General features: G+C 39.0%; 1 long non-coding RNA gene across 3 annotated transcripts in view; it reads left to right on the forward strand.

The window, feature by feature from the left end:
• The first annotated feature begins 229 nt into the window (after positions 1-229).
• Positions 230-25,086, forward strand: part of LOC142179437 (uncharacterized) — a 30,468-nt gene continuing 5,611 nt past the window's right edge. Inside the window, exons 1-2 of one of the 3 annotated variants that reach the window (XR_012707552.1) lie at positions 243-917; positions 6,008-16,884. This is a non-coding gene — a long non-coding RNA (uncharacterized LOC142179437). Of the gene's footprint in view, positions 16,885-25,086 lie in introns of all 3 variants that reach the window. The other 2 variants (XR_012707551.1, XR_012707550.1) reach the window with 2 other exon arrangements.

Here is a 25,086-nt window from a genome sequence, read left to right on the forward strand (position 1 = left end):
TTCTTTTAAAACATTAGATAATTAGTAGTGTTTTACTTAGCTATTTTGTCTAAAAATAAAAAGAGAAGGAAATGATCAATTAACCAACTCACATGGCATACTACAATCAAATCCTTTTTACCTTTCAATCTACAATGACACACTCCACTTACTTTATTTTTCCATAAATTATTTTTATTTTAGACATAATCAATACAGACGGTGCACTCTTAATTGTTTTATCTTTATTTGTCTCACTTCATCAACACTCTACACATTTTTATTTTTATAAAAGCATACTCCATTTTTATGAAAGGGGACCACACATCGTTTTGGATTTCTTGCAACTTCCTCCAAGCAAGAAGAATGGATAATGGGGACAAGACTTTGACAGGAAGGGGGGATTTTTGGTAAAAAGAGAGAGTGAGTGGAAGACAATAGAAAAATTAAGCATTATTTGGGGCACAATAAAGAGAGATCAACGACAGAGATGGGGGACGGGAGAGGAGGGGAAAAAATGGGACAGTCTTGGAGGGTCTTTTTGGAGAAAAGTAGAAGAAGAAATTGGGGTTTTGGGATTCCTGCACTTCTTTGGATTTTTATTCTAGTCATTTTTCATATATATATATATATATATATATATATATATATATAAAATCAGTCCTTCTTAGTTTGAATCTGATTCCTAGTTCGACAAAAACAAAAAAATTTATCGTTTTCAGTAGTATTTTGATTCTCTTTCATGGAGATCAACGGAGGCATCGTGGAGTTGAAGTTGTAGTTCGAGATTTTTGCCAAGGTCGTTTTGAAGTCATTCTTCGTTTGTCGTTCGGGTTCCTGTTCGAAGTTCTTGTTCTTGTTTGCGATTCACTTCAAGTCCTCGTCGCTGGACTTTCTTGTTCTCGCTTCTGGAATTAATTGAAATCGTGAACATCCAGGTTCATTTCTATTCTATTTCTCTTATTTGATCTTGCCTATTGTGAATTAAAACTGATTGGAAGAGCTATTTTAGGATGGGTTTAAATTATATGAACTATAAATGGATGTTGATTTCTTGCTCTGAGATTTTTAGACACTAGTATTAATTTTAGAAGTTATTTTAAGCTCATTAGGATCATTCTTGAATATTCTCCATATTGTTGAGTTCTTCCATGCTTTTGATTCCAACGTATGGATTCATGTGTTTGTTAGGAATTTGAACTATGAAAATGCATATGTTAAGTGTCATTAGATTAAATGTTAGTATTGCCTCAGACTTCTTCTTTTGAAAATGGAGTATGTGTGGAGAAATTTGACTTGCATTCTCTGTGATTACAAAAGAAAAATGAACAAAATTAATTTACTTATTCTCTCTTGATGCCATTTATTTGAGATGGAAATTATGCTAAGTTCGTGTGTTATCGTGCATTTAGTTGCTTCCTCCTTAGGGATTCTAGGTGCTAAGTGTCATTTAACTGACCCCATATGCTAATGAATCGTCAAGATTGTTGCACTTGGTTATAGGATTTAAGTGAGGTACTTTGAAATGATTGCTTTGAGCTATGTGAAATTATTTGTCTAGAGATAGTTGGAGAATTTTGGAGAATATAATGAGTTTTCTTTGTGAAAATTATTCATCCAGCTAAGCATCTAATGTATAAAGACTGTGATTGTGCGAGCTAAGGGAGCAATACGAGTGTCATGTAGTTGGCAGAAGAGGGATTAGTAGAATACTTGAATAGCTCTTACCATATTTTTATTTACTCTCCCTTTATTTTCCTTGTTTCGTTAATTTTCTTTCCTTCACGTTGCGTGTTGTTGTTTTCTAATGTTTTGGATGCAACATGTGTCTATTGATGATTGAAATGTACCGTGGAGTTGGGATTTTAAAGAAACAGAATTGAAATTTGAGAGCTACACATTAACTATTTCTTTTAATTGTTCTAATCGCTAGGAGCATGCTTAGGCCGACTACATCCGGGTAGGCAAACTTTAGGATTTTTGTTAATTTTGAGGCGAGAGGTCGTTCCCTTAGTTAAATTTATCCAGGGAATACCCCGAAGGATTTGTACATATTTTATTTTGAGGAATGCCCCGTAGTACTATGTAATTGGAGGTTATGGCGAACATCGTAGAAGAAGTAGCGTAGGATAATTCAGAACTTTAATTTTTCTTCTTTTGATTTTCTTTATTAGGTGGGGATGACCTCGAGCCTCTTGTGTGTTAATATTTTCATTTCTGTATTTATTACCTCAATTCGAATATTTTAAAAGCTAACTTGATCATGTACGCAACCGTGATTTTTACGGGACTTGGGAAGTGCCTAACACCTTCTCCCCGAGTCAAATGAACCCCCTTACCCAAGTCTCTGGTATAGACTTAGCTTTGGATTCCAAAGTGTTTTAAAGGAAAAATCATTTTTTTCTTGAAACGGTAACCTGACACACCGAAATTCAAAGTCAGGTGACGACTCTGAGTTATTCCCTTTTAAACACATATATTTGTTACTTTCGAATTTGAAAACCCTTTTAAGCTTTACAAATCTTTTTTATTATTTATTAAGAGGGTTAATGAGGTTGTGAAAAAAGGGGTGTAACATCTCTGGCGACTCTGCTGGGGAACTTTGCAGTTTCGAGCTGATACTATGATCTTGTTGGATTTTTAGAATATTTTGTTGAGGTTTTTATTTATTTTTTAGTATTTGTTGTATTTGATTTTTATTTTTGTGTTTTTTATTATTTACTAGTTGTTTGTGTGTTTACAGTTTTTTCTTTTTTTGTTACTGCTTTATAACTGTCATCAGTTACATAACCTCGAGTAAATTCTTTCTACAACAAGCATCAGAGTACGCGTCGCGTACACGAACTCTTTGTTGAGTCACCCTTAGGAGAGGGGTCGTCAGACGTATGGAGTGGGTGGAAAGCTTGAGCAACCACCATCAACCATACGCTCCCCCAAATTGCCTTGTTAGAAATCCCAAACATAGGCCAGCCTTTAGATCATGCTTATTTGCATCATGTCATTTACCTAGCAGGGCTCGGTCCCAGGCACTGTTTCCCTTTATAGGAGGCCTATCCAAATTATGTCAAAACTAGCCCATGGCCCAAAAGGACATTCAATCATCCCTATGTGATACATGTTGCATCTTTGAGGGTAGAAAGGCCATTTGGCGGACTGATATTTGGGAAAGATGGCGAGGTATAAAATGAAGCAAGTAGGACACAATTATTTTTCTTCTTATACAACTTTTTCAAGAAAAAAAAAGCCAAAATATGAAAAATAAAAAATCCAAAAAGATTTTGCACTTTCCCATCATTTTCCAAAAAAAAAAGGAAAAAAAAAGAAAATCCAAAAAGATTATACATTTTTCATCATTTTTTTTTTTCAAAAAGACAAAAATATAGTTTTTCCAAATTAATTGCATTTTTTTTAAAAAGCTTTCTCTCATGTCTCATCTTCCCGAACTACGCATACCTGATTCTCATCTTTCGGGGCATGATACGTAGTCAACCTACATAGGGTCCGGTCTTCCTAGTGAGTCTTAGTTCTTGGCTTCGGGGGTCGTAGCCAAATCTTGCATGTCTAGCCACTTTGGCCACATCGGCCATACTTGCAAAATGGGGTCATTTTCGCGAAAGTGGTTCAGTGATCCATATCTTAGAATTTTAGTATACAACTAAGTATCCCGTTCCTTTAAGGCTCATCCTTGTCGTGTTTGCGTCCCTAACCACATTTGGCCATATCGGTCGCTTTTGCAAAATGGGTCATTTCTGTAAAGTAATTCTTAAGGCAATAATTGTTGGGATTTTGAAGCTGTATAACCCGTAAATGGGGTATTTTTCATGCATTAGAGGGTCCACTTTGTCAAGTTTGCACTAATAACCACCCTCGGCCACTTAGGACATTTTGTAAAAAATAGTCTAATCGTATCTTCCATCTGTCCACTAGGAAGTATTGTGGCGTCGCATAGTGTCTTGAGTCACTAACTATGTTTTCTTCATTCTGGTATGGACCCACTAATTCGATCCAAAGTGTTGATGGTAGTAAAAATTCTGAGGAAGTTGGTCAGGTGGTGGAAAATATTTTCATTGTTAGAACAACACGAGCTAATGAATAAGTTGGGCACCCTCATTTCGCTTCTTGATATTACACGCCGCCCGGATTTAGTGGAGGCGATGTTGACCTATTGGGACTCGCAAAACATGTTTTTCAGATTTGGGGAGTGTGAGATGACTCCTACCTTGGCAGAAATGTCTGGTCTCACTCGCCTAAGCTACATAGGTAAAGACATGATACTTCCTCGAGATCACTCTAGGACAAGATTTCTCAGCGACTTGGGCTTGAAAGACAATAAGCATTTAGGATGCCTCGAGCAGTCCTGGATATCCTTGTATTATTTGTTTGCTAGATTTGGACCACGGGATAGTTTTGACGTCTTTTGGGATGAGTTTTGCACAACCAAGGCAAAATGGCAAAGACACCGACTCGAAGCTTTCAGCCTTGCTATGTTGGGATTATTGGTGTCCTTTAGATGAGAGGCACATTAGCACCTGTCTACAATTAGTGGTGATGGCACTATTTCATGAGAAGCAGCGCAGAACTATTACCGTTGTGCCAATGATCTTAGCAGAGTTGTATCGAGCCCTGAGTGAGGTTAGGGGAGGTGTCAGGTATTTTGATGGAAGTAACCTTTTGCTGCAATTGTGGATGATGGAGCATTTACACACCGCTTCCTTACTTTGTCCCATCGATCGTGCCTTGAGGGATCGAGTGGAATGCATTGAGCGTAGGATGAAGTCTCCTAAGTTTACATGCCCAGTAGGAGTCATAGCTTAGATTGAGTTCTTGGTTTGAGGACAAATGGGAATGTTTTGTGGGCTTACCTTTGGCTACCTTTAGATGAGATTTTGGTAGGATGTCGCATGCAGCCTTTCTTGGTGTTGATAGGACTTAAGTGTGTCAGGTCGTACACTCACATTAGGGTGATGCGACAGTTGGGCAGGAGACAAGAGGAGCAGCCAACTCTGAATCTTCAGAGGCACATCATGAATTTTAGTAGAAAGGCGCCCGACGAAATCAAGTACGTGCAATACTGGAACAATGCAAAGAGGATGAAGAAAAATACATTAGTATAGGACATTGGTTGGCCCGAGTGTACTTAGGAGTATTTGATTTGGTTGCAGTCCATCCTACCAGGGGTCAGCACCCCATTGCCGGCACAGCTTAGAGGTCGGGCAGTTTAGACAAATGATTTTTAGGAGACTTAGGATCAGGATCCTTAGGGTAAGCTTGAGTTGATAAAGTCTCAGCTAGCGGGATTGGCACCAAACATGGAGCAGCATAGCCAGTATTTATTTAGGGTCAGCTTTCAGGAGGCGGGGGCACACACCCGGGTCTTTATTCCCAGCATCGGTGTATCTTTACAACGCATGTTGTAGAGTTTGAGCATGACGGACATCCCAGGACCATCCCAAGCGGGGGCATCATATACAGGAGCTACTTGAGGATTCTTTTTATATGTTTTGTGTTTGTTTATGTTGTCGTTATCTTCTAGTCTTGTAGTACTGAGTCATGTAGATAGTGTCAAAGTCCGTCGTAGTGTAGTCGAGTCTGTTAGTCTTATATTATTGTACTTCCCATTTTGTATTTTGAAAACCAGAAAAACATTTAAATGAAAATTCCAAAAAAAAAAGATTTTTATTTAGTTTACCTTTTCACCAATTTTCTGGGACTACGCTTGGTCTGATTCATGTGGAACATGAATACATATGCAACCCACATCGGGTTCGATCGAATCATTTTTAAAGTTAAAGAAAAAGAGACGGATTTGTGGGGTGCGAGGAAAGAGTGATTAAGCAAAAGAAAAGGATTGAGAAAATTGAAATGAGCAAATTGGGATGATACCATATGACCTTATGACCCTCAAAGCCATTTTAGAATTGTTAATTGTTGCTATGTGAATTGCACACAATGTGATATTATTATGCCCTAACACTAATATGTTGGCTTTGTTTTGCTACTTTTGGCTTTGTTTCACTATCAACTCCAGGAAGGTGGTTAGTTTGTTGGCACTCTGGCAAGTCATCCATACAACACTAGGTCAAAGAGCAAGACAATCATGACTAGCAAAGAATTGGGTGCAGGTTTTGTTGATGCATCAAGAAAGATTATGGAATCAGAATCTGAGTTGAATGAAGAGGTTCAAAGGTTGAAACAGCAGATGTCAGATATGTATCAAGCTTGGATAGTGGGCATCCTCCATCCTAATTTCCCACTATCTGCACTGAAAACTCTGTTACCATCGCACCACTATCACAAGGCCAGATTCCCACCACTACTGATTTTTCCCCACAATATGCTCCAGGATTTACCCCTTATCACAACTACCCTAGCACCTTTTCCCAACCTTTCCCTGCTCCACTAGCCAAAACAACCTCATATCCCACTCCAAATTCCACTCCTATTTTTGTAGCCCCTCCACAAGCTGCTATCCATCGATCTTCTAGTGAACCCACATTCAAAATCCCTGATGCCCAATCCTATGCTCCTGAACCAACTTTCAAGGTATCGAATCCTTATAGCTATACCCATCACTTTGAGCCTCTTGTTGAAATTGAGAAGCCCACTAAGAATGTGGAGAAAGATGACATATTCAGGAAGGTGAAGAGTTTAGAGCAATCTTTAAGGAACATGCAAGGGATAGGAAACCAAGTAAGTGTGTCTTACAAGGACTTGTGCTTTTTCCCTGATGTCCAACTGCCCGCTAGGTTCAAGATGCCAATATTTGATTTGTATGATGGACATGGAGATCCCGTGGCCCATTTGAGAAGTTATTACAGTAAGATGAGAGGTGCTGGCAGGAAGGACAAGCTTTTAATGGCCTATTTCAGTCAGAGTTTGAATGGGGAAACCCTCGAATGGTATACATGTCAAGATGCTAGCAGGTGGTATACATGAGAAGATATGACTCAGTCCTTTGCTCGACATTTTCAGTATAATATCGATATTGTCCCGGATCGCCTATCTTTGAACAAGATAGAAAATAAGTTTAATGAAAGCTTTAGGGAATACAGACTTAGATGGAGAGAACAAGCTGCCCTGGTCAATCTTCTGATGGAAGAAGACGAAATGGTCAAGTACTTTCTTCAGGCACAAGAGCCTACTTACTTTGGCCACTTGATATCAGCCATGGGCAATCCTTTTAATGACGTGGTAAAAATGGGAGAGATGGTGGAAGAAGGACTAAAGTCAAGCAAGATCATGAGCTATTCCTCCATAAAAGCAACTACGCAGGCAATCCAAAATGACACAGGAAGTTTTTCGGGGAAGAAGAAAAAGGATGATATCGCTATGGTTGAATTTGAACCATGGCGTGGACCAAGGGTTTCACCTCACCAGTACACTCAGCCTCGATCCGAACCTCGAGCCTACACTCAAGCTCCATATAATGCACCCCAACATTATTTCCCACCACAAGAACCTCAATACTCAGTCAGACCACACCAATATCATGTCCACCATGCGCATTCATATGCTCAACCCCCTCTTTATCCGCAATGGCGTGCTCCAACTCCACAAAATCCTTATCCACCCTCACAACCATACCGAAACCATACTGGTAAAAGCTTTCAGCCAAGGCCAATCATCATGCCCCAGGGCACGACACAGAGAAGTGTTGGCATTTAAAGAGAGCAGTCCAAGAGCTTATTGCTACAAATCAAATTGTAGTCCAGAGCCCGGAAGCGCCAAATATCAACCAAAATCCTTTGCCAGCCCATGTAGAGACACATATGATCAAAATAATTCGTAAAGATTGAGAACCCAAGAATTCTTCTAAGTCCATCATGATGATTCATGCTAGTGAAAGTAATCCAGTTAAGGCTCTAGATTCTACAAAAGTGACTCCCTTGACAGGTGAAGGGGTGACAGAAAAGCTAATCACGCTCAACGTGAAGCCACATGTGTTGGTAGTGAAAGGGATTCCGAATGATGTGGGATCAAGTCAAGAAAAGCTGAAGGTGGTCATGCCAAGAATCCAAAAAAAGCCTATCATAGTCGTGGAAAGGGCCCGTATTACCCCTATTGTTATTAAACCAGTGACCCGGTTGCTGATGGTTGATATAAAGGTTGTCCCATGGAATTACAAATGGGTGATAGTGACATATAAAGGGAAAGAAGAAGGGGAAGACATCAATGAAACTGAAGGACTGACTCGTTCTGGGAGGTGTTTTACCATGGAAGAATGAAGGAAGGCCAAGCCGTTCAAAGATAGTCAAATTCCAGTGAAGAATCCAGTCACCGAAGAAGAGGTTGAAGAGTTCCTGAAAAAGATAAAAGTGCAAGACTATTCCATTGTGGAGCAATTAAGAAAAACACCAGCTCAGATATCTCTTTTGTCTTTACTGATACATTCAGATGAACACTTCAAAGCCCTAATGAAGATTTTGAATGAGGCACATGTTCCTGATAAGATCACAGTGAATCACTTGGAAAAGATTGCTAACAAGATCTTCGAAGCAAATAGATGACCTTCTCAGATGATGAGCTTCCTATGGAGGGTACAGAACACAATCGAGCTCTTTATCTGACGGTGAAGTGCGAGGAGTCAGTTGTCTCGAGGGTACTGGTTGATAACAGTTCTAGTGCAAATATATGTCCTTTGTCTACTTTACAAAAGTTAAAAATTAGTATAGAAAGAATCCACATGAATAGTGTATGTGTTCGAGGCTTTGATGGGGGAGGCAAAGATTATGTCGGTGATATAATGATCGAATTGTTGATAGGGCCAGTCAAGTTCACTATGGAGTTTCAAGTGTTAGATGTGTTTGTCTCCTACAATTTGTTATTGGGCAGACCTTGGATACACACGACTAAGGCAATCCCATCTTCTCTGCATTAAATGGTAAAGTTCGAATGGGACGGGCAAGAAATAGTAGTGCATGATGACGAGGACATATCTGCTTATAATGACCTGTTTGTTCCCTTTATTGAAGCTGAAGATGATAAAGGACCTTGGGCCTACAAAACTTTCGAAACAATGTCTGTTGAGAAGATTTCTGAGGGTGAATGCATTCCAGGTCTGGGGCTATCCTCAACATCCGTCATGGTTGCAAATGAAATGTTGAAGAATGGTTTTATGCCGGGTAAAGGTTTGGGTTCATCTCTACAGGGTATCGTGCATCCAGTGTCCCCACGTGAAAATTTTGGCACATTTGGTTTTGGATTCACACCAAAGGAGAGGGATGTCAAAATGGCTAAAAACAGAAACAGAAGGTATGGTCACTACCCAAACCTATTCCACACATCTCCAAGTCTTTTGTCAAGCCAGGGGCCACAAAACGTCCAATATCATCAGTTCCGAAACCTATAGTTGATGTTGATGAAGAGATTATCAAGAGGTTCCAGCGTCTGTCTGATGAGGTTAATATGGTAGAAATTGAGGAAAGTTCTAGTAATGCAGATGTGTAGCTCGTTGGGCCAAATGTGAAGCTTAGTAATTGGGAAGCTACTCCACTCTCCACCCGGAAGGAGTTTTGGTATTTTGCTTTGTTTTCTTTTATGTTATTTGGGTTATTCCAGGGTTGTAATTCAAATTTTTATTTTTCACTTGTTTTGATGTTCAAACCCTTCTATCTTTTTATTTTCAATGAAAAACAACTTTTTGTTCTCCGCTATTCCTAATAGGGTTTCATTTTGTCGTGTACAGTTCTTTTTATGCTGGTTCTAATGACATGACATGCATGAGGATTTTTCAGCCAAGTCTTAAAAGCCAATCTAATTCTAAAATAATAATCCAAGAAGTGGAGTATGCTGATGAAACAGAATATGATGGAGAAGCAACATTTGAGGAAATCAGTAAAGAGCTAAAACATTTTGAAGAAAAACTAAGCATAATTTGAATGAAACTAATTAAGACTGACATGAGTGTGAAGATCAAAGAAGAAATCATAAAACAGCTTGATGCAAAGGTCATTCGGGTCACTTGATATCTCACTTGGTTAGCTAATGTTGTGCCAGTATCAAAGAAGGATGGTAAGACCAGGGTATGTGTCGATTACCGTGATCTTAACAAAGAGAGCCCAAAGGATGATTTTCCATTGCCGAACATTTACATTCTGATCGATAATTGTGCCAAGCATGAGATTGGGTCTTTTCTGGATTGCTACATGGGATATCACCAGATCTTGATGGATGAGGAATATGCAGAAAAGATAGCGTTTATCACGCCATGGGGAACCTATTGCTATCGGTTAATGCCATTTGGTTTGCAGAATGCTGGGCAACTTATATGAGGACGATGACTACCATGTTTCATGATATGATACATAAGGAGATTGAGGTTTATGTAGATGATATGATCATATAGTCAAAGAAGCAGTCTGACCATGTCAAGGACTTGAGGAAGTTTTTCCAAAGGCTCCGCAAATACATCCTCAAGCTTAATCCAACGAAATATGCATTTGGTGTACCCTCTGGGAAACTACTGGGATTTGTGGTTAGTAGATGTGGTATTGAGCTGGATCCGTCAAAGATCAAAGCCATCTAAGAGTTACCGCCGCCAAAGAACAAAACTGAAGTGATGAGTTTGCTTGGAAGGTTAAATTACATCAGCAGGTTTATTGCTCAGCTCACGACAACCTGTGGACCCATCTTTAAGCTGCTAAAGAAGAATGTTGCAGTCAAGTGGACTGACGAGTGTCAAGAAGCATTTGATAAGATTAAGAGGTACCTGTCAAACCCACCTGTGTTGGTCCCACCAAAGCCTCGGAGACCTTTAATTATGTACTTGACAGTCTTGGATAATTCTTTTGGCTGTGTATTGGGTCAACATGACATCACGGGAAAGAAGGAGCAATAAATCTATTATCTCAGTAAGAAGTTCACTCCCTATGAGGTTAAGTACACTCTGCTTGAGAGGATATGTTGCGCCCTGACTTGGGTGGCACAAAAGTTGAAGCATTATCTTTCGTCCTACACTACTTACCTCATTTCTCATATGGATCCTCTAAAGTATATCTTTCAGAAAACTATGCACACAGGAAAACTTGCAAAGTGGCAAATTTTACTCACACAATTTGACATCATCTATGTGACTCGGACCGCGATGAAAGCTCAAGACTTGGCCTACCATTTGGCCGAGAATCTAGTAAATGAAGAATATGAGCCATTAAGAACTTATTTTCCTGATGAAGAATTAATGTATGTTGATGAGGTTGACCATGATGAAAAGCCAGGTTGGAAGCTCTTCTTTGATGGAGCTGCTAACATGAAAGGTGTCGGAATAGGGGCGACACTCATTTCTGAAACAGGGCAACACTACCTTGTGATAGCCCAGCTTCGATTTTATTGCACCAACAACATGGTTGAGTACGAAGCATACATTCTGGGTTTGAGGTTAGCTGTAGACATGGGAGTCCAGGAAGTACTAGTTCTGGGAGATTCAGATTTGTTGGTTTACCAGATTCAAGGAGAATGGGAGACTCGGGACTTGAAGCTCATACTGTACCGACAGTGTCTGCATGATCTTTGTCAACAATTCAAGTCAGTAGAATTTAGACATATTCCCAGGATTCATAATGAGATTGATGATGCTTTGGCTACCCTGTCATCAATGTTACATCATCCGTACAAAGCTTATGGCGACCCCGTGCATATCCAAGTTCGTGATCAACATGCTTATTATAATATGGTTGAAGAGGGAATTGATGGCGAACATTGGTTCCATGATATCAAGGAATACATCAAGTCGGGGGTATATCCAGTACATGCCACAGGTGATCAAAAGAGAACCATCCGACGTCTGGCTAGTGGATTTTTCTTGAGTGGAGGAATCTTGTACAAGAGGACTCCAGATTTGGGACTGCTGAGGTGCATAGATGCAAAAGAAGCTTCAACTATCATGGCCGAAGTGCATTCTGGAGTTTGCGGGCCGTACATGAATCGGTATGTCTTGGCAAAGAAGATACTTCGAGCATGTTATTACTAGTTCACCGAGGAACGAGATTGCATCAGCTTTGTTCGCAAATGTCATCAATGTCAGGTGCACGGTGATTTGATTAATTCTTCACCATCTGAGTTGCATACAATGTCTGCACCTTGGCCATTTGTTGCTTTGTGCATGGATGTCATTGGACCAATTGAGTCGGCAGCACCGAACGGGCATAGGTTTATTCTGGTGGCCGTTGATTACTTTACCAAGTGGGTCGAAGCTATAACTTTCAAGTCCGTGACCAATAAGGTAGTGGTGGATTTTGTTCATTCAAATATCATTTGTCAGTTCAGAATTCTCAAGGTGATCATCACAGATAATGCTGCCAACCTCAATAGTCATTTGATGAAAAAGGTATGCAAACAGTTCAAGATTATGCATCGAAACTCCACTTCGTACCGTCCCAAGGTGAATGGAGCTGTTGAGGCTACTAACAAGAACATAAAAAAGATACTTCGTAAAATGGTGCAAGGTTCTAGGAAATGGCATGAAAAGTTGACTTTTGCCTTACTGGGTTATCGCACCACTGCTCACACTTCAGTGGGTGCAACTCCTTTTTTGCTGGTCTATGGAACTGAGGCAGTTATACCTACTGGAATTTGAGATTCTATCCCTTCGGATCATTGTAGAAGCTAAAATTGATGTTGATGATTTGGTCAAAACCCGGCTAGAGTAGTTGAGTTTGATTGATGAGAAAAGGTTGGCTGCAGTAGGTCATGGTCAATTGTATCAGAAGAGAATGACAAGAGCATACAACAAGAAGGTGCATCCTCGAAAATTCGAAGTGGGTCAGCAGGTATTAAAATGCATCCTTCCTCATCAGGCTGAAGCTAAAGTCAAGTTTTCCCCAAATTGGCAGGGGTCGTTCATGGTGACAAGAGTGTTGCCCAATGGTACTTTGTATTTAACATATAAAGAAGGAAAATGTGTAGATATGGATATCAATTGTGATGTAGTCAAGAGGTACTATGTATGAGTTCTTCGCTTATTTTCATTCGCATTTTGTACTTGGCATGTTCAAAGTTGAAATGACGAAGGCATTTTGTTCTGCTACCCAAACACTTTTATTCTTTGTTATCCCTTTTGAGCCTTATTTATTTTCTTTCATACCCCTGTTTCGGAATCAGGAGTAGAATTAGAAAAAAAGTGAAAAAAATGAAAAATAGAAAAATGAAAAAAAGGGAAAGGAAAAAATAGAAAAGAAATAAAGAAAAAAAGAGAAAAAAATAAATAAAAGAAAAGCAACAAAAACAAACAACTTTTGTTTGAACTACGTTCGCCCTGATTCCTTTCAAGGATACGTAGGCAATCTTACACGGTTCGGTCCCTTCAAAATAATAATCTAAAATTCCCCAGACCAAAATAAACTGGGGCAGAAGTTTTGGTTTTCCAAAAGATCTGATTCCGAAAGTTGTAATTTTGAACCCTTTTCATTTTAAATTATTTTGAGCCTTCATGTTACCCTTTCTTTCTAGCCTTGTCCAAAAGCCTACATTACAGTCCAAAGAAAGACCTTCCGATCTATCTTTGAGGATGCCAAGTCAGGCGAGATAGAGGTATGATTTACATCATTGGTAACACTTTGTTCATGGGCACAAATGAAAAATGAATAAAATGAGAGAGTCTTATTGGTGAAAACTCTTACGAGCACCGTAAGGCGATGGTGAGCTGAGAAAAAGTTTAAAATGAGAGAGTCTTATTAGTGAAAACCCTCGCGGGCAGTGTAAGGCGATGGTAAGTTGAGAGATGAAGAAATGAGAGAGGCTTGTTGGTGAAAACCTTTCGGGGCACTACAAGTCGAATGAAGCTCATGACGTTACAGAGAAATTGGATCATTGAAAGCTCGATTTTGAAATATGAAGAGATGATATGAACTGAAAATATGATTGGTTGGACGGATTAGGCTGATCAATCCGAAATGCATGTCATGATCATTGGAGTCAGCCACTTCACTCAGATAAGTCTTTTTCTCCCATTCTTCTTCACACAATCATCTTTGTTCAAAATTTTCCTTCATTCCTTTTGTCAAAAATAACTTCACTATGCCTTACGGTGACATGATGAGTCTTTATGAGTCTCTTTCGAGTCAGCCCTTGTTGAACAAGCAGGAAAAGATCCCAAAGCCTACTACCAGCTTTTAAATTGCACAAAGCGGAGTTTGACCAAGTACATCACAAGTGACATGATTTAGAATGAGCAGTATGGTAATAACTGAAGTTCATGTGGTAAGGTGATTCTGGAAATTTGAGAAAATACAAAGGTTTAGCAACTTTCAGAATGAAAACACAATGCAACAAGAGAGTATAAGTGATTCAGGCTATTCAGAGATTTTGTGGTCCAGTTTCAATCAAAAGGTCAAAAATTCTTTGTTAGCCCGAAGCAGCTAATCAGAATGAAGCATGGTAGTGGCAGAAGCAACCTTCAGCAAGGATGCCACAAACTATCCGCCACATTTTTAAACTAACAAGATTTTCTTTGTTTGGAAACAGGGACAAGAACTTTTGTTTGTTTTACATGAATCCTCCATGAGGAAAGCCTGTTCCAGGTAAGTTTAGTTTTAAGTTTTCAGGACCCTACTGGATAATGGGATTTAGTTTCAAGTTTTTAGGACCCTCCTGTATAATGGGATTTAGGTTTTATGTTCTCAGGACCCTCCTGGATAATGGGATCAGGCTTTAAGTTTTCAGGACCCTCATGAATAATAGGATTTGATTTAAATTTTCAGGACCCTCCCGGAAAATGGGATTCAACTAACACTCACAAATGTTCCTGGTACAAACTGGGGCAGAAAATTTTCTTTATTTTGTCTATTTTGTTGTGATTGCAGGCGCCACCTGGAGAATGAGAGAATTTATTTCAGTTTTAAATTAGTGGCAGGTGCCCATCTAGAGAACGAGGGAATTCTTTTCAGAGTTACTTTCAATTATCAAATTCAAGAAGCATTAGGAGCCCGCTTGAAGAATAGGGTCAACTTTTAATTTTCAAGTTCAAGTCAGAGAAGCATCAAGCGCCCACCTGCAGAACGAGAGAATTCATTTCAAAGTTTTATGTCAGTAGCAGGTGCTCACCTGGAGAACGAGGGAATTCATTACAAGTTTAAGTCGGTCGCAGGCACCCACCTAGAGAATGAAGGAATTCATTTCAGTTTTAAGTCAGCCGCAGGCGCCCACCTGGAGAACGAGGGAATTCATTTCAAATTTACTTTCAATTCTCAAATACAAGAGGCATTAGGAGCCCGCCTAAAGAACAGGGTCAACTTCCAGTTTTCTTCAAATTCAAGTCAGCATGATGCTCACCTGAAGAATAAGGTGAATTTTCAATTTCATGTTTAAGGATCAAATGGGGATTCAAGGAAGATTCGAGACAAGAAGTTGATAGGACCTTGTATTTATCTTTTATTTTTGCTGTATATTTTTCTTTTAATTTTGATGCAATGGCAGGAACCGCGGACCGAAACTTCGACGGCACCTCAACCGGCCCTCCACCTTGGTAGTCCATCGCTCTTCTCACTTCTAAACTACACATGACCTGATTCCTCTATAGCCAAGGATATGTAGACAGCTCAAATACTAGGGCTCGGTCACATTATCCTTTCTTTTAGTTTTTGGTCTCTCCTAATAAGGATCGGGTCAAAAACCTGTCTCGTCGTTCTTTGTCTGAAATCTCTTCGTGTTTCCAATCTAAGAGGGGCAGCTATAGACATGTAATTTTTGACTCTCCCCGAAATTTTATACCTTTTAGTGCTTAGATAATAGTTTTAGGTCTAACAGTACTATTTTGAATATTTTAGACTTTTTTGCTTTATTTTGTCTTAAAAATAAAAACTACAAAACTATTTTCCTTTATTTTAGCTAATTGGTTTTGACTATTAACTTTTAATTTTTCTTACTTTTCATAAAATTGAAAAAAAAAACGATAGTAAGCAAGTTTTTAAAAAAAAAAATTACATATTTTTATTTGTTTTGATTTTAAGTTGTACATATGCAGTAAACATTGAGTAATATTTTATATTTTCTTTAATATACTAATGTTAATCTTTCTTTTAAAACTTTAGATAAGTAGTAGTATTTTACTTAGCTATTTTGTCTAAAAATAAATAGAGAAGGAAATGATCAATTAACCAACTCACATGGCATACTACAATCAAATCCTTTTTACCTTTCAATCTACAATGACACACTCCACTTACTTTATTTTTCCATAAATTATTTTTATTTTAGACATACACAATACACACGGTGCAATCTTAATTATTTTATCTTCATTTGTCTCACTTCATCAACACTCTACACATTTTTATTTTTATAAAGCATATTCCATTTTTATGAAAGGGGACCACACATCTTTTTGGATTTCTTGCAACTTCCTCCAAGCAAGAAGAATAGATAATGGGAACAAGACTTTGAGAGGAAGGGACAATTTTTGGGAAAAAGAGAGAGTGAGTGGAAGATAATAGAAAAGTTAAGCATTATTTGGGGCACAATAAAGAGAGGTCACGAACAGAGATAGGAGACGAGAGAGGAGGGGGAAAAATCGGACAGTCTTGGAAGGTCTTTTTGGAGAAAAGTAGAAGAAGAAATTGGGGTTTTGGGATTCCTACACTTCTTTGGATTTTTTTATTCTAGTCGTTTTCATATATATATATATATATATAATTCAATCCTTCTTAGTTTGAATCTGATTCCAAGTTCGACAAATACAAAAAAAATTATCGTTTTCAGTAGTGATTTAATTCTCTTTCATGGATATCAACGGAGGCATCGTGGAGTTGAAGTTGTAGTTCGAGATTTTTGCCAAGGCCATTTTGAAGTCGTTCTTCTTTTGCCGTTCGGGTTCCTGTTCGAAGTTCTTGTTCTTGTTTGCGATTCACTTCAAGTCCTCGTCGCTGGACTTTCTTGTTCTCGCTTCTGGATTTAATTGAAATCCCGAACATCCAGGTTCACTTCTATTCTATTTCTCTTATTTGATCTTGCCTATTGTGAATTAAAATTGATTGGAACAGCTATTTTAGGATGGGTTAAAATTATATGAACTATAAATGGATGTTGATTTCTTGCTCTGAGATGTTTAGATACTAGTATTAATTTTAGAAGTTATTTTCAGCTCATTAGGATCATTCTTGAATATTCTACATATTGTTGAGTTCTTCCACGCTTTTGATTCCAACGTATGGATTCGTGTGTTTGTTAGGAATTTGAACTATGAAAATGCATCCGCTAAGTGTCATTAGATTAAATGTTAGTATTTGCCTCAGACTTCTTCTTTTAAAAATGGAGTATGTGTGGAGAAATTTGACTTGCATTCTCTATGATTACAAAAGAAAAATGAACAAAAATTATTTACTTATTCTCTCTTGATGCCATTTATTTGAGATGGAAATAATGCTAAGTTCTTGTGTTATCGTGCATTTAGTTACTTCCTCCTTAGGGATTCTAGGTGCTAAGTGTTATTTAACTGACCCCATATGCTAATGAATCGTCAAGGTTGTTGCACTTGTTGATACCCAATTTTTTCCTGTATATATTTTTAATAGGTCAAATACATTCAAAATAGTATATGTAAACATATATAAGTTTGCTCAAAATGTTTTATTATGTTTTCCTTAAGTTTTAAAAGATTTTAAATCAATTTATTGCCCATTTTATCCAGAAAAATCCAATAAGTATTCCCAAAATTATCATTTTGGTGATTCACTTATTGGATTCTCATATTTATGCTAAAATATAGCTAATATAAGTTTTTGCATATTTTTACAAATCTATTTAGTATTTTTAAAGCTAAATTGCATATAATTAAAATATTAGACTCTTTTAGATTTAATTAAGTCTATATCTAAAAAAAAATTAAGTCCAGTATTTTTAATTTGTTAATTATGTACTATTAATCATTTTAGTACCTTTAATTTATTTCCAGAAATTATTTTACTATTTTTTATAAATCAAATAGGGAAAAGTGGCTATTTAAATGTTAGCCCCATTTTATTTCAATTTTAGCCTGATTTTGCACCCCAATTAAACCTAATATGTGGCACAATTACCCTGACCCAATCCCCATTTAATCCGACCCAAACCCGTCTTCATAACACACCCACTCGCCCGTTTTAATCCAGGTCGTTGATCATTCAGATCAACGGCCAACAACAATCCTTACCTCTTTTAATTCGAATGATCCCTAACCCTAACCCCATTTCACACACTCCGCTGCCTGTGAATCCCCTTCTCTCTCAATCCTCTCTCAAACCCTAGCTGCCGCCCTCAACTACAACCCTAAAACCTCCCAAATCCATGGCTTCCAAGGTCATCGGAGACTTGTATCCACCTTCCATGGCTTCTACGTATTCGATTATTATGGTTTCAAGGCTAGATCTTGAAGGAGCTTGGTCCAGACCTTGGTCGATTTCAGTTTACGGTTGTTCTCCAGTCATCTCTGACCTTTCTCCGGCCAGCCATGGCTATTGGAGTCTGACTCTTGACTCTCCTGCTTAGATCGATGGTTTTCAAAGCCTTTCTCACCACTTGGGTTCTTCTGAAACCCTAACTTTTAAGGTTCTCTCGATTTCTCTTAGATATGTTTCAGATCTATGTCTGCTCTGAACTTTTAAGCACTTTTCTCGAAGTTTCTTTTAAATCTCGTCTTTCAAAACTCCTTATCTTTCTGATTAAGTTTTTGTTAAGTTATTTCGAAACCTTTCTTTGATTTTTGATATGTTTTGCTGTGTTTGCTCGTATTATCCTTCTGCCTGAGTTTGCATGTTAAAATAACCTAATTTCTTTTAACTGTTTATTAAATGAATGTTTGTTTGCCTGAGTTTTGTCTGATCTGCCTGTTTATCCTCTTTTTAAAACCCTTCTATTGTTGAAAATCTTATGGTTTTGGGGTCCGAGACTATTCGTTTAAGTGTAGAAATTCTTTTCGAAATCTCTTGTTCCCTTTGTGTGATTCTTCTGATTTTGGGTTTCTATCTTCTCTTTAACTTGTCTATGTTGAAAGCCCTAATTTTTATGGGGTTCTTTGTTTAGTTTTGTTTATCAGCATGACTAGCCAGTTCTCGTTTTTAAGTTTCTATGATTCTTCGTAACTATCTTGTCTTGATTTGTTTCTACTCAATTTCTTAGCCTAAAAACTTACACTGACTCTACGTGCTTGTGTTCATCTTGACTATTCAAAACTTGCCTCTTTCTCATCAAATCAGTATTATTTGACTCTCATGTTTGCTAGGTTTGTATGTCTACTCTTGACCATCTGTGTCTTACTTTATTTATATGCAAAATATTGACACTTGACTTTCTCTTTGATTGATTCTGATTCCCCGTTTCTTGGTCTAATTTGAACACTTTCCTTTAGACCTTCGATCCCTACTTTCTACTCAATCTGATTGATTCCCTTACCTTGACTGTTTGATTCTTACTGATTATTTCCCTAATTAGAGTTTTTCTGAACCTAGCTCTAATAGTTTACTCTATGCCTAATATGTTCGAATTATTTCCTTGTCTACACATTGATTTCTTTCCTTATTTGTTACTTGTTTTACCATTTGAACTAATTCCCTTAAATTAAGGGAGTACTTGTACTAATTTTGGTTCTAATTGGTTCTGAGTTCCATAATTACTATACAATTGTAATTCTTGCCTTATTTTACATGGTTTCGAACTAATATATATACATACTCTCTCATTAACACAAACAGGAACACTTTTAGTTCTGAACTCACACTTACACTAAAAACACTCTCTCTTGCTTTACTACTTGTACTGTGGCATGTTTAGCTGGTTGAAAGCCAAAGCTATATTTCAAAGTCATGCTACTTTTATTTACTGCATTTTTTGCTTGTTTAACTAGTATGTTCTAGTTAAGTTTTCAGCATCAACAACAACATGGTTACTTAATATTCTTGCCTTCTTGTCTGCCTATTGCTTGTATCTAATTCAGTACCTTATTTAGCATGCTGTAATTTCTTTTCTCCTATTTTGAATCAATGTATTATGAATCCTAAACCCCTACCCCAATGTGTTTGATACTTATGGTTTGTTTGGCGCATGACATCATTGAATATTACGGAACATGACTCAAACTTGGTCCTCCTAGGATCATAACCTCTATGTTACCCATATATGTTATGTGTTCTGGTTGATTTTACAAGCATGACAGCACTCTCTACTACTGCACATGCCCAGAATTAACTTATGCCTAAGTATATAGGCTTATTGCAATGGATTCCCAAACCCCTGCCCCCTTTGATGTAAAATTATCAACTTGTTTGAAGTGTTAATGGTTGTTTCTCAGCACCTCTTTCCCTCTTATTTACTTCCTTAGTTATTAAAGGTTTGTTTCTGCACTTGCACTCTCCTCTTAGACTTAAGTTCTTCCCCCCTCATGTGAGCCTTGCCTTGGGACTCATGAGCTCCCTCTGAAGTTGGATACATGAGGGCTGTCATTTCCACACTGCACTTGTCCCTATTCTGGTTATGAAACTTGGGTGTGAGCACTTCCTGGGTTCCTATTAAGGCCCTTAGGGAATTCTGACACATTCACATCCGATAAAGGCTTTGGATCAGGGTCTTTGAGTTGGTTTATCTCATAACTCAGATAGAAAGTCAAGAATCAGTCTTCCTCTGGTTGTAATTCTTTTCTTTGTATTTTCTTGATGTATTTAGTATTTAGTATTCCTGATTTGTAATGAGTTGTAATAAACATTTGGGGCTGGCTAGTGAAAAGGGTTGGGTATTTTATGCATGTCAAGGGTAGAAACCATGCCTATAAAACTATTTTAAATTTCTGCATATTCAAACTGCATTTAGAAACCATGTCTATAGGACTTCTTGTTCAACTTCACATCTAGATAACCTGCCTATAGGGATCATCTAAAATCCTGCGCATTTTTCACCGTTTAGATACCATGTTTTAGGGCCCAAGTGGTTATAATCCAGTAACGCGTTAAAATCAGTAACATATAGAAATCATGCCTATAGGGGTTCATAAGTAAAATCCTGTTCGTTTCTACTCACATGCAATGTTAGGTATCATGTCTATAAGGATTTAAAATCAGTAACGCATAGAAATCATGCCTATAGGGATTCTTAAATAATTCTGATTGGCTTCATTCACATTCGATGTTAGATATCATGTTCATAGGGATTAAAATCCGTAATAGCCGATACTATCACATGCAGAATCTGTAATCAGTCTAATTTAATTTTATACATTCTGCATCTCTTTTAATAATCTAATTCCCTTACTTAACAAGGTTTTGCAAGCATGCCTATAGGATCTCAAACACTTCGTTTTGAGTTATTACTATCTCATCACCTTCTAAACTCAGTAGATATTATGTCTATAGGACCCCGTCTAAACACTTAGACAAGCCTTGGAGTAATAATTTTAAACTGCATCTGCTTCTGTTAATCGCTACAACCAACAGGAAGGCTTGATTCAAACTTCTTATCTGAGTTATGTAATAAACTAATCTGCCTCAATAATTAATTTCCCTCGCCTTTATGTGCTTTAATCAGACCCAAAAAGTATGTGCAAGTCATGCTAGTTATGTGCTTTTGTTTGAAGAGGTATACTTGAGCCTTATGTGTTATGTGTTTCCTCTTTAATGTGTAGTCTTCTATATGTTTTGTATGCCGCCTTAGATTTTTACCTTTGAAATCTCAAGTCAGCCTAATATCCCTCCCTTTTAGGATTAGTAGTCTTAAGTGCCTCCGGGACTGATGGGAATAGGATGGGTAATAGCATGTAATAAGTAATCTAGACCAATCCGCGCTTTAAATACCTTAACGGGGTAGGAAGGGTAGATATGAATATGATTACCACGCGATAATGTCACGTGTAGACCCTCATTGAGGAGTGATTACCGGACATTGTGTGGGGTGATCCATATTAAATATAAACCTAGGACCCCTTTCCTTTATTTGCAAACTCTTTCTTTTTTACCTAGGACCCCTTTCCTATAAACCTAGGACCCCCAAGAAAGCCACTAAACTGAGCCAAAACTCACACTTGGAGAATTTTGCATAGAGCTTCTCCTCTCACAATCTCTACAACACAACTCTCAAATGCTACACGTGCTCCTCCTGGCTACGCGAATATACCATAATGTCATCAATAAAGATTATAACAAATGAGTCAAGATAAGGCCGAAACACATTGTTCATCAAATGCATGAACGTTGCCGGGGAATTGGTCAGCCCAAAAGACATCACTAAGAACTCATAATGACCATATCGGGTCCTGAAAGCTGTATTAAGGATATCCGAGTCCCTGATCTTCAACTGGTGATAACCTGAACGGAGATCAATCTTGGAGAACACTCTCTCTCCCTGAAGCTGGTCGAATAAATTACCAATGCGAGGTAAATGACACTTGTTCTTAATTGTTACCTTGTTCAATTGCTATAATCAATGCGCATCCTCATAGTGTTATCCTTTTTCTTCACAAATAGAACCGGTGCACCCCAAGGTGACACACTAGGCCGAATGAACCCTTTATCAAGGAGTTCATGAAGCTACTCCTTTAATTCCTTCAACTCCGTTGGTGCCATACGATACGGAAGAATAGAAATGGGCTGAGTGCTAGGCACCAGGTCAATACCAAAATCAATATCCTTATCCGGTGGCATGCCCGACAGGTCTGCGGGAAACACATCGGAAAAATCCCTCACAACTGGAACAGAATCAATAGTGGAAGTCTCTGCATCGACATCCCTCACAAAGGCTAAGTATGAAAGACAACCTTTACCAACCATCCGTTGGGCTTTCAAGAATGAGATTAGTCTACTAGGAACATAATCGATCACACCTCGCCACTCGATCCGTGGCACACCCGGTATAGCTAATGTGACTGTCTTAGCATGACAGTCTAGAATAGCACGACACAGAGATAACTAATCCATGCCCAAAATGACATCAAAATCCACCATGCTTAGTCATAATAGATCCACTCGGGTCTCCAGACCCCCAATAGTCACCATACATGACCGGTACACACAGTGTACAGCAACAGTATAGTCCACCGAGGTAGTACATGAATAAGTAAAGCAAGAAACTCACGAGGCATACCTAAATAACGAGAAAAGTATGATAACACATAAGAAAAGGTGGAACTGGGATCAAATAATACAGAGGCATCTCTATGGCAGACTAAAACAATACCTGTAATGACAACATCTGAGGCAATAGCATCGAGTCTTCTTGGAAGTGCATAAAAATGGGCTTGACCACCCCCTGATCGACCTCTCCTTTTGGGACGGCCTCTAGCTGACTGACCTCCACATCTAGCTGGCTGGGCGGGTGGTGATGAAGTAACTGGCGCTGAAACCTATGACTGACCCCTCTGCTGAGATGAACTGGAAAGACGATGAGGACATTGCCTCCACATGTGGCCCATCTCTTCACACTCATAACAACTCCCAGGTGCTGGAGAAAGGGACTGAAGGGAACCCCTCGCACCGGAGTGACTAGCAGATGCACTTAGCATAGAAGAGCCCTGAACTGATGGAGCACGGAACAAACTCTAAGCTGGAAGGCACTAAGTGATGACTGGCCCTGATGAGAACTATGAGAACCATGACCCGATGATGCCCCACGATAACCTGGGCGAGCTGACTGAGCATTCCTGAATGGACGTCCTCTGTCGTGCTGAAACTGACCTCTCGAAGGAGTACCACTATAACTACCAAATCCTCGAGGCCTCTTGGCCTCCCTCTTCTCGCGATCCTAGCGACGAACAGAATCAATCTCATGGGCAATATCCACAACCTCCTCAAACGTAGCACCAATCACCCTCCTGGTCATGAGAATATGAAGCTGATAAGTGAGGCCATCAACAAACCTCTTAATCCTCTCTCTGTCTGTCAGAACCATCCAAATAGCATGACGAGCTAACTCGGAGAACCTCATCTCGTACTGCGTCACAGTCATCTCTCCCTAACGCAACCATTCAAACCCCCTATGCATCTCCTCTCTGCGGGACTGCGGCACATACTTCTCCAGAAACTATTAAGCATGGTGGATTTTGATGTCATTTTGGGCATGGATTGGCTATCTCCGTGTCGTGCTATTCTAGACTGTCATGCTAAGACAGTCACTGTGGCTATGCCGGGTGTACCGCGGATCGAGTGGCGTGGTGTGACTGATTATATCCCTAGTAGAGTGATCTCTTTCTTGAAGGCCCGGCGTATGGTTGGGAAGGGTTGCCTTTCATATCTAGCATTTGTGATGGATGTTGGAGCTGAGACTCCTAGTATTGATTCTGTCCCAGTTGTGAGGGAGTTTCCCGATGTTTTTCCTGCAGACCTGCCGGGCATGCCACCAGACAGGGATATTGATTTTGGTATTGACCTGGTGCCGGGCACTCAGCCCATTTCTATTCCGCCATATCGTATGGCACCAGCAGAGTTGAAGGAATTGAAAGAACAACTTCAGGAACTCCTAGATAAGGGGTTCATTCGGCCTAGTGTGTCCCCTTGGGGTGCACCGGTTTTGTTTGTGAAGAAGAAGGATGGCATGATGAGAATGTGCATTGATTATAGGCAATTGAACAAAGTAACAATCAAGAACAAGTATCCTTTGCCTCGCATTGATGATTTATTTGATCAGCTTTAGGGAGCGAGGGTGTTCTCCAAGATTGATCTCCGTTCGGGTTATCACCAATTGAAGATCAGGGATTCAGATATTCTTAAGACTGCTTTCAGGACCAGATATGGTCATTATGAGTTTCTTGTTATGTCCTTCGGGCTAACCAATGCCCCAGCAACATTCATGCATTTGATGAACAGTGTATTTCGGCCTTATCTGGATTCGTTCATTATTGTATTCATTGATGATATTCTGGTGTACTCGCATAATCTGGAGGAGCACGCGGAACATTTGAGAGTTGTATTGCAGAGACTGAGGGAGGAGAAGCTTTATGCAAAATTCTCATGGCTCAGTTTAGTGGTTTTCTTGGGGCACGTGGTGTCTAGCGAGGGTATACAGGTTGATCCGAAGAAGATAGAGGCGGTGTAGAGTTGGCCCAGACCGTCCTCAGCCATAGAGATTCGTAGCTTTCTTGGGTTAGCAGGCTATTAACGCCGGTTTGTTCAGGGATTTTCATCCATTGCATCGCCCTTGACCAAGTTGACTCAGAAGGGTGCTCCA

This window comes from Nicotiana tabacum, chromosome 3, assembly GCF_000715075.1.
Source record: "Nicotiana tabacum cultivar K326 chromosome 3, ASM71507v2, whole genome shotgun sequence".
Taxonomy (NCBI): Eukaryota; Viridiplantae; Streptophyta; class Magnoliopsida; order Solanales; family Solanaceae; genus Nicotiana; species Nicotiana tabacum.